Below are 9,041 nucleotides of genomic sequence, written 5' to 3'. Positions count from 1 at the left end.
TTTTTTTTTTTTTTAGATTTTAAAATCTGTTTTAAAGCAAGAGTGTGCAAGGGGAGAAGGATAAGGGGAGAGGGAGATAGAGAATCTCAAGCAGACTCCCCACTGAACCTGGCACCCAAGGTAGGGCTTGCTCTCACAACCCCAAGATCAGCACCTGGGCCGAAAATCAAGAGTCAGAGGCTTAACTGACTGAGCCACTCAGTCCGACTCTTCATTTCAGCTCAGGTCATGATCTCAGAGTTGTGAGATTAAGCCCAGGGGAAGGCTCCATGCTCAGCACACAGAGTCGGCTTGAGATTCTCTCCTCCCTCTATCCCATGCCCCTCCAACTTGCTCACTTGCTCCCTCTCAAATAAATACATAGAATCCTTAAAAAAATAAAAGGAATAAGAACAAAGCAGAAAGACAAGTTTGGAGGTTATTACAGTAATGTTGACAGGATAAGGATGGCTTGAATGAGAGTGATAGCAATGGAGATATTGAGGAGTTGTCAGATTCTAGACAAAATATGAAGGTGGAAGTGACCATTAGCTTGGAAGTCAGAAACAGCATGTGAGAAATGAAACCAGAAGTTTTCTGTCCTGAGTGTAATTGGAAGGACAGAGTTGCTGAGAAGAGAAAAACTAATGACAACAGCAGGTTGGTGGAAATATCAGGAGCTCTATTTGAGCATGTTAAGATTTGAGTCGTCTATTAAATGCCCAGGTGCAGATGTCAATTAGGCAGATGGATATATGAGTATGGAGCTCAGAGAAGAAGTCCAGGTAGGAAATAGAAATTAGAATGTTATCAACACATGGATGGTATCTAAAACTAAGAGGTGAGATCTTCATGGGAGGGAATGTTGATAGAAAAGAGGAGAGGTCTGAGGAATGAGCCATGAGGCTCCACAAGGTTTAGAGGTTGAGATGAAGTGGAGCCACTAGGAAAGTAGGAGAAAACCTAGCGGGGGGTCGGGAGGGGTGGGCAGGAGGGTGGCGTCCATAAGACAGTGATCAGGTGGGACAGTTGCTACAAATAAGTAAGATGTGGCCTGAGAATTCACCATTGGATTTGATAACATGGAAATTGTCAATGACCACAATAATGTAAATTTAGTGGTATGGTGGGAGCAAAAGCAAGTTTGGAGTCCATTCAAGGAAAACTTGGAGGAGATAGGGAGAAAACTGAGACACTGTGAATGTAGATAAGTCTTCAAAGGAATTTTTCAGAAAGCAATGAAATTAATAGGAAAGTCCCTTAGAGAGGCAATTGTTGCATAAAATGTTAATAGAAATGTTATCTAGTAAGAGCAATGATAGAGATATGTACCAGGTTCTATGGAAACCAGGAAAAGTTCCATGTGAGATGATATTTTCTAGAGCAAAAGAATCAGGAAAAACTCCACAAAGGAAGTTCCCTTTAGGTTGAATCTTAAAATATGAGTAAGAACTTCTTATTCTGGTCTCTATAGGACTCCATAGAATTCAGAATGAATCCTTCCATTGAAAACAATAATGAAAAATGGACAAAATATATAAAATGATTTAAGGCATTGGAGCTAGTTTCCTTGCTTTTTCTCTGGGGCTATATCTAATTCTGTGCAAAGGATAATAGAACCTAAGCAGAAAGTAGCAGTCTCACTGAGGGTGTCAGAGTTTGAAACTTGAAGAGCAAAATCTCAGGAGGGAACTATAAAGAAGTGACCCCCAAATTCTCCATTGATGTTACACTTCAGTGATTGGCTGATGACTAAACCATGCATATGTAGGGACAGACTCCAAGAAACCCAGCAAGCAAGAGCAGACCAGAGGCTAAAAGCTGAGCAGTATTTTCAGCAGCTTCATAGTGCTAGAGAGATAGAGGTTAGAGTTCAATCCTGCCAAGATGAATGGGTCTCAGAAAACACCCTAGGCTTTCCATTAATATCTCATAGAAGGGACAGGCCCTAGGAGTCAGGACCATGCTTGCCTTAGCCTGCTCAGAATGCTATACACTGAGTAGGTAAATACCATAGAGTTGGTAGCTAAAACAATGCATATTTATTTTCTCACTGTTCTGGAGACTGGAAGTCTGAGATCAGGATGGTCAGTTTCCAGTAAAGATCTCCCTTCCTGCCTTATTAGTGACCACCACCTTGCTGTGTGTCTGCATGACCTCTTCTTTGTGTACTTGAGAGAAAGCAAGCTCTATGCTGTCTCTTACAAAGACATACATCCCAACATCCATCATCATGACCTCATCTAAACCTAATTACCTCCCAAAGTCTCCATCTCTCAATATCATCAGATTGGGAGTTAAGCCTTCAATGTATGAATTTGGGGTGGGGAACATATAATTCAGTCTATAGCAATTCCCTTGAAGTAAGAACATGATTCAAGAATGAGGCCGAAACTGAAGTAACCCAGCTCTAATAAGCTCAGCTTCAGCCCACCTAAACAGGACCATGATAACTTGCTGGTGAACTATGTGCTTGCCAAAGGAAACAACACTTTTTGAAGGTAGACAACACTCTTCTGTACTTCTACACTTTTTCATAATATCTGGCATCCAATGAAAAGGTAGGAAACATGCTTAAAAATGATAGAAATTTCAAACAACATGAGGAAAACGAAATGGCATCACTGGTGGTTCAGATACTGAATAATGAGATGGGAACGTAAAATAATTATCACGAGGTGTCTGGGTAGCTCAAGCATCTGCCTTCAACTGGTCATGATCCCAGGATCCTGGGATCAAGTTCTGCATCAGGCTCCCTGCTTATCAGGAAGCCAGCTTCTCCTTCTCCCTTTGTCTGCCACTCCCCCTGCTTGTTCATTCTCTCTCTCTCTCTCTCTCTCTCTCAATATTTTTAAAAATAATTATGATGAAGATTTTAAACAACACTGTTGAAAAGATGAGTCTCACCAAAAATCTGAAAGCTGTTTAAAAGAAAGCCAAATGGAGATTATAGAACCTGAAAAATATTATACTTGAAGTTAAGAAATCAAGTGTATGGGATCAATATCACATATGAACAAAGGATTAGGGATGTGGAAGAAAAGGCGGTAAAAAATATACAGAGTGAAGAACAGAAGGGAAAATAGATGGAAAGAGGGGGAAAAAGCACAAGAGATATATGGAACATGATGAAAATGTCAAATAGTTATGCTACTGAAATACCAGAGAGAGAGAATAGGATAGGACAAATACATGAAAAATTATTGACCAGAAATTTTCCAAATTTAATTGTCAAGCATTAAACAACACATTCAAAGAACTTTATAAACTCATATGGGATAAATACAAAGAAAACCACACCTAGACATAGAAAAATCCACTGAAAATAAAAGCAAAAAGAAAATCTTAAAAACAGCCAGACAGAAAAGACATATTACATTTAAGAGAGTAACAGGAATACATATGGCTGATTTTTCAGCAGAAATTGAAGCCAGTGAATTGTCTTCTTTTAATGTGCTGGTAGGGAAAAATATTCATATTTCAACCTAAAATTCTGTAGCTAGCTAAAATACCATTCAAAAATGAAAGAAAATACATATTTCAGACAACTAGAGCTTAGAGAATTTATTGCCAGAGAGCTGTATTACAAGAAGTTTTGAAGGGATTTCTATAGGCTGAGGGAAAATGATCTCAGAGAGAGCACAGAATGACAGGAAGGATAAAAAGCACTTTGGAAAGGATAAATACATGTGGATAAATATAAATATTGAATTTTTAAAACAATGATGACTTGTGGGCTTTAAACTAAATATGTGGAAATAAAATATGTGATAACTAGTAGAAAATGGTTAGAATTGAGAAAATAGAAGTGAACTGTTTTCAGGTTTTAACATTGTGAAGTGGTAAAAATACTAATTTCTGGAAGACATACCCCCAACTAAATAGTTTAATTCCAGTAAGAGTAATGTAAGACTGCATAAGTTAAAAGATAATATAGTGGAAATATAATAATATAAAAATTTTAGGAGTCCTAAAGAAGGACAAATAAAGGAATAAAGACAGATGGGACAAAAAAAACAATGTGGTAGGCTTAAATTCCATTATGTCAATAACTGTATTTCGTGTACACAGTTTAAACACTCCAATTAAAAGACAGTGTCATGTGAAGAAAAATACAAAATCCAACTACACATTGTTTAATGCGTATGGGCCAAAAATCTGAAAGTAAAATAATAAGAAAAAATATATAGTGTAAACACCAACTAGAAAAAAGTTGGCAAAAAAAATAAAATAAAATAAATTAAAAAAAAGAAAAAAGTTGGCATAACTATTCTAATACCATGCAGAATAGAACCTAAAGGAAGAGATGTTGCATAACAATAAAATGGTAAATTCCACAAGAATATATCACAATTCTAAATTTGTATGTGCCTAATAACACAAAAAGATAATGAGAACCAAAATAATAGACCTACAATGATAGTTGAATAATTTTTAAAAATGTCTGTCAGTAATGAATAGAAAAAGCAAACAAAATGAATCAGAAAAGATATAGAAATATTTGAATAACCAAAACAGACTCAATGACATATGTAGAAAACTAAATTTGACAACTGCAGAATATCCATTCTTTTAAGCGCACATGAAACTTTTACCAAAGCAGAAAATATCCTGCACAACAAAGCAAGTCTCAACAAGTTTCTAAGGATTGAAGTCATATAGAATATGTTCTTTGGCTACACTAAAATTATACTAGATATCAATAACAGCAAGATAACTATAAAGTCCCCAAATACTCAGAAATTAAGCATCAGAACTCCAAATAACTAATGCACCAAGAAAATAATAAAATAACAATTAGAGCATGTTTTGAACTAAAGAATAATAAAAATATGCACTGTGTGTGTGTGTGTGTGTGTGTGTGTGTGTGTGATGCAGCCAAACCAGTACTTAGAGGAGGTATTTTGGCTTCTAAATGCATGCATTATAAAATAAGAAAGGTCGAAAATCAATTATCGAGTTTTCATCTCAAAAATCTGAAAAACAGAACAGCAAATTAAACTCAAAGAAAACATGGTAATGTTCTAATACATTTAAGAGAATAAATCATTGAAATAAAAAACATACAAAAGAAGAAATCAAGAAAAAGTTGATCCTTTGTAAAGACTAAAATTAACCCCTGAGCAAGATTGACCCAGGTGAGAAAGAGAGAGAGAGAAAGAGAGAGAGAGAGAGTTAGTTCACTGATAGTAGAAATGAAAAATATGACATCAATACAGAATTTTAAAACATTAAAAAGAAAAGAGTTCCTGTTGACTACCTTATGCCATTAATTTGACAGTGTAGATGAAATAGACACATTTCTTGAAAAATATAACTTGTCAAAACTAATCAAAGAAGAAATAGAACATTAGAATAGTTCTATATCTGTCAAATAAATTGAATGCATCTTTAAAAATTGAAGAGAGCACCACACCCAAATGACTTCACTCCTAAGTTTTCCTAATCATTGAAGATGAAATAATGGAAATTCTACACAACTTTTCTAGGGAATAGAAAAGGAAATTTCTCAAAAGTTTTTAATAATACTAAACATGGTAGCTAAACCTGACAAGGACAATGCAAACAATCCTAATTTGGATATTATCATATTGAATTTAGAGACATATTAATAGACTAATACATTATGAACAAGTCAGTTTTATTTCATAAATGCAATGTTATTTTAACATTCAAAAATCAGAGTAATTTACCACATTACAGAAGAATAAAATATCATACAATCTCAAAAGATACAGAGGAAGTACCAATAAAAATTAAAGACTTGTTCATGATAAAAGCCTTTAAAACTAGGAATAGAAGAGAACTTCTTTAATCAGATAAAGATATCTACAAAAAAAAAAAACTACAGATAACATCATACTTAGTAATAATGTATTAAACACTTTTCCTTGAGATCAGGAACAACACAAGGAAGTCCACTATCACTTCTTTTAAAAATTGTGCTGGAAGTTCTGGTCAGTGAATTACAGAAATAAAAGAGAATTAAGACATATAAATACTGGAATGGAAGAAATAAAAATGCCATTATTTTAGGATGAAATAATTATGTGTGTGGAGTATTCTAAAAGATCAAAACAAATTATTAAAATTAAGTGAGTTTAGTAAGGTCAGTGGATTCAAGATAAATATGAAAATAAGCTATATTTCTGTTATCTAGCAAGAAGTAATTAGAAGATGAAGTTAGAAAAGCAATATAATTAAATTATAATAGCATTAAAAGTAGGAATTAATGCAGTGAAAAATATGTAGGACCTCTACAAAAAGAACTACAAAACATTGCCAAGAGACATGAAAAAATACCAAAGTAAAGGAATGTTTCCTGTTTCTCAATTCAGAGAATTGATATTGTTAAGCTATTAATTCTCCTTAAATTGTTCTTTAAAAATTTTATGAATTGTGCTTTTAACTTCAAGTCTATGAACTCTTTATCTCAGCCCAGATTATGAAGATCTTTTTCTATATTTTCTATCTAGGAGTTTTATAGCATTATGTTTTACATTTAGAGGTATGATTTATTTGAGTTAATATTTATATAGGGCATGATGTTTAATTTAGATCAAATCTCTTTGTCTCTCTCTGAATGCCTAACTGTTCAACACAATTTGTTGTAAAGATTCCTCTGAATTGCTTTTGCACATTAATAAAAATTCACTTGGTTTATCCAGTTTCAGTTCCACATGTAAACAGTGTAGAAGTCACTACTCCCATCATTGCAGTAAGAAAAAAATGTGAACAACCTGAAAATCAAGAACAACTTCAGACCCAACAGAGAATTGAGGCGAAAACACAAACCTCTACACTGAAATCTGTGGAAACAAGCAAAAAATACAAAGAATCACAATATCAGCATATGTGGAGCAGAAACTATTGGAAAGATAAACTGGTAGAATCATTAAATGGTGATTTTGGTGAATTGCCAGGGGATAAATGTGCATTAGTTTGAGAGTGGAAAAACTACCGAAGACTCAGTCTTATGGGATACTTTCATCAGTTTTACCACCAGGAAATCCATTAATTTCTCAGGTAAAGAACCAAAAAGAAACAAGAATTTCCTCCTGTTTTTGGTAACAGGAGGAGGAAAGAAACCATTTTTTAAATACTCTCAAGGAGTTCACATATCCAAGAACTGCTCTCCAAAGGAAAAAATTTTACCAGAATCCTATTTACATGGGAGAAAGAAAATCAAGCCACTGAAAACTAAAAAACCTGAGATTTAATCATAAAATTATAGGATGCTTCCTCTCTTTTACACATTACCACCACATCAAAGGGGTTCCAGGATAATACGTGGGTTACAATGGAGAGCCCTGCAAGATAACAACTCTATTTGAGATAGAGTACTTAGGGAAATCCAAAAACAATGGAGGAGAAGAGAGAAAGGGAAACTAGAGGAAACTGAAGCCTCTGAAACCTACAGGTATAGCAAACATTAAACACGGCCCAATTCATAGAATTAACATAAAACCTCTTACTAATGACATAGTAACATAATTTAATACTGTACATAATTTACATCTTGTCCATATGTCTCCTGTCAACAAAAATTCATAAGGCATGCTACATGTCAAGAATGAAAACAGTTCAGATAGATAAAGCAAACATCAAAACCAGACTCAGATATGAAAATGCTTTGGAATTCTCAGAGAATTTAAAATAACTATGCTTAATGTACCATAGGATCTAATGGGTAAAATAGATACCTTGCAAGAACAGATATTATTAAGTAGAGAGATGGAAACTTTATGAAAAAATCAAAGAGACATGTTAGAAGTCAAAACACTAACTAATGAAGAATGCCTTTGATGGGCTCATCAGTAGAATGAAAATGACCAAGGAAAGTGAGCTTGAAGATATATCAATAGAAACTTTCCAAACTGAAATGCAAAGAGGGGGAAAAAAGGATAAAAACAAAACAAAAGAACTGCGGAAAAACTATAAAAGTTGTAATAAACATGTAATTGGAACTCCAGAAAGAAAAGAGAGAATAAAATCAAAGAAATATTTGCAATAATAATGACAGAAAAATCTCCAAAATTAGTTGCATACACCAAAGCACATATCCAGGAAGCTTAGATAATTCCAAGCAGAGTAAACACCAAAAATTATATATGTACATATATTATATTCACATGTGGATCAAAAAGAAAATCAAAAAGAAAAATCAAAAAGAAATCAAAAAGAAAATCTTGAAGGGAGTCCATGTTAAGAGAAAGAAAGAAAGAAAGAAAGAAAGAGAAGAAAGAAAAGAAAGAAAAGAAAGAAAAGAAAAGAAAAGAAAAGAAAAGAAAAGAAAAAAGAAAAGAAGAAAGAAAGGAAAAGAAAGAAAATAGAAGAGAAAGAAAGAGCAAGCCTTACCTATAAAGAAACAAGCACAAGAATTCCGTTTGGAATGATACAGGAAAATGACAGAGTAAAAAGCTCTAGGTTTTTGTACACACACACACACACACACACACACACACACACAGCATTTTAAAAACAGAAATTATTAGACACAATCTTATAAGAACTGTCAAAGATTCATACCTTCTAAGTGAGCACAGAATCAAGAAGAAGACCCTTTGCCCCATGGGCGAAGGATACTGGCACCACCTGCCCCATGTCCTGCCTTAGCTCCAGTCATGCGACCAGTGTGCTGCTTGCAAAGTACTCCAGGAACCCCAGCTTGCACTCACTTTAGCTTCAGCTGTCCTTCCAGGGCATTCTCTGTACAGAGAGCCTAGAGACTGCCCTAGCCCATGCCTACTTCAGCTTTAGCTGTCCTAACAGGGTGTCCACATGCAAGAAACCCAAAGACCACCCTGACCTTGCCCACTTTGGCTGCTCTCTTGAGGCACCCTCTCTGCATGGAGAGACTTGAGACTTCCTCACTTGCACTCACTTCAGCTTCAGCTGTCCTGCCAGCTGAAATCTCTGCATGGGGAGCTTTGGAAACACCCTGGCCTACACCACTTCAGCTCTGGCCAACCGAGCAGGTAGCTCCAACACAAAGTAGCCCAGGTCCCCTAGCCCATGCTAGCCACAGATCCAGCCAACCAGCAAATTAATCAGGCACAGCC

The sequence above is a fragment of the Canis lupus genome, chromosome 35 (assembly GCF_011100685.1).
Source record: "Canis lupus familiaris isolate Mischka breed German Shepherd chromosome 35, alternate assembly UU_Cfam_GSD_1.0, whole genome shotgun sequence".
In the NCBI taxonomy this organism is placed as follows: domain Eukaryota; kingdom Metazoa; phylum Chordata; class Mammalia; order Carnivora; family Canidae; genus Canis; species Canis lupus.
This window is presented reverse-complemented; position numbering follows the sequence as displayed.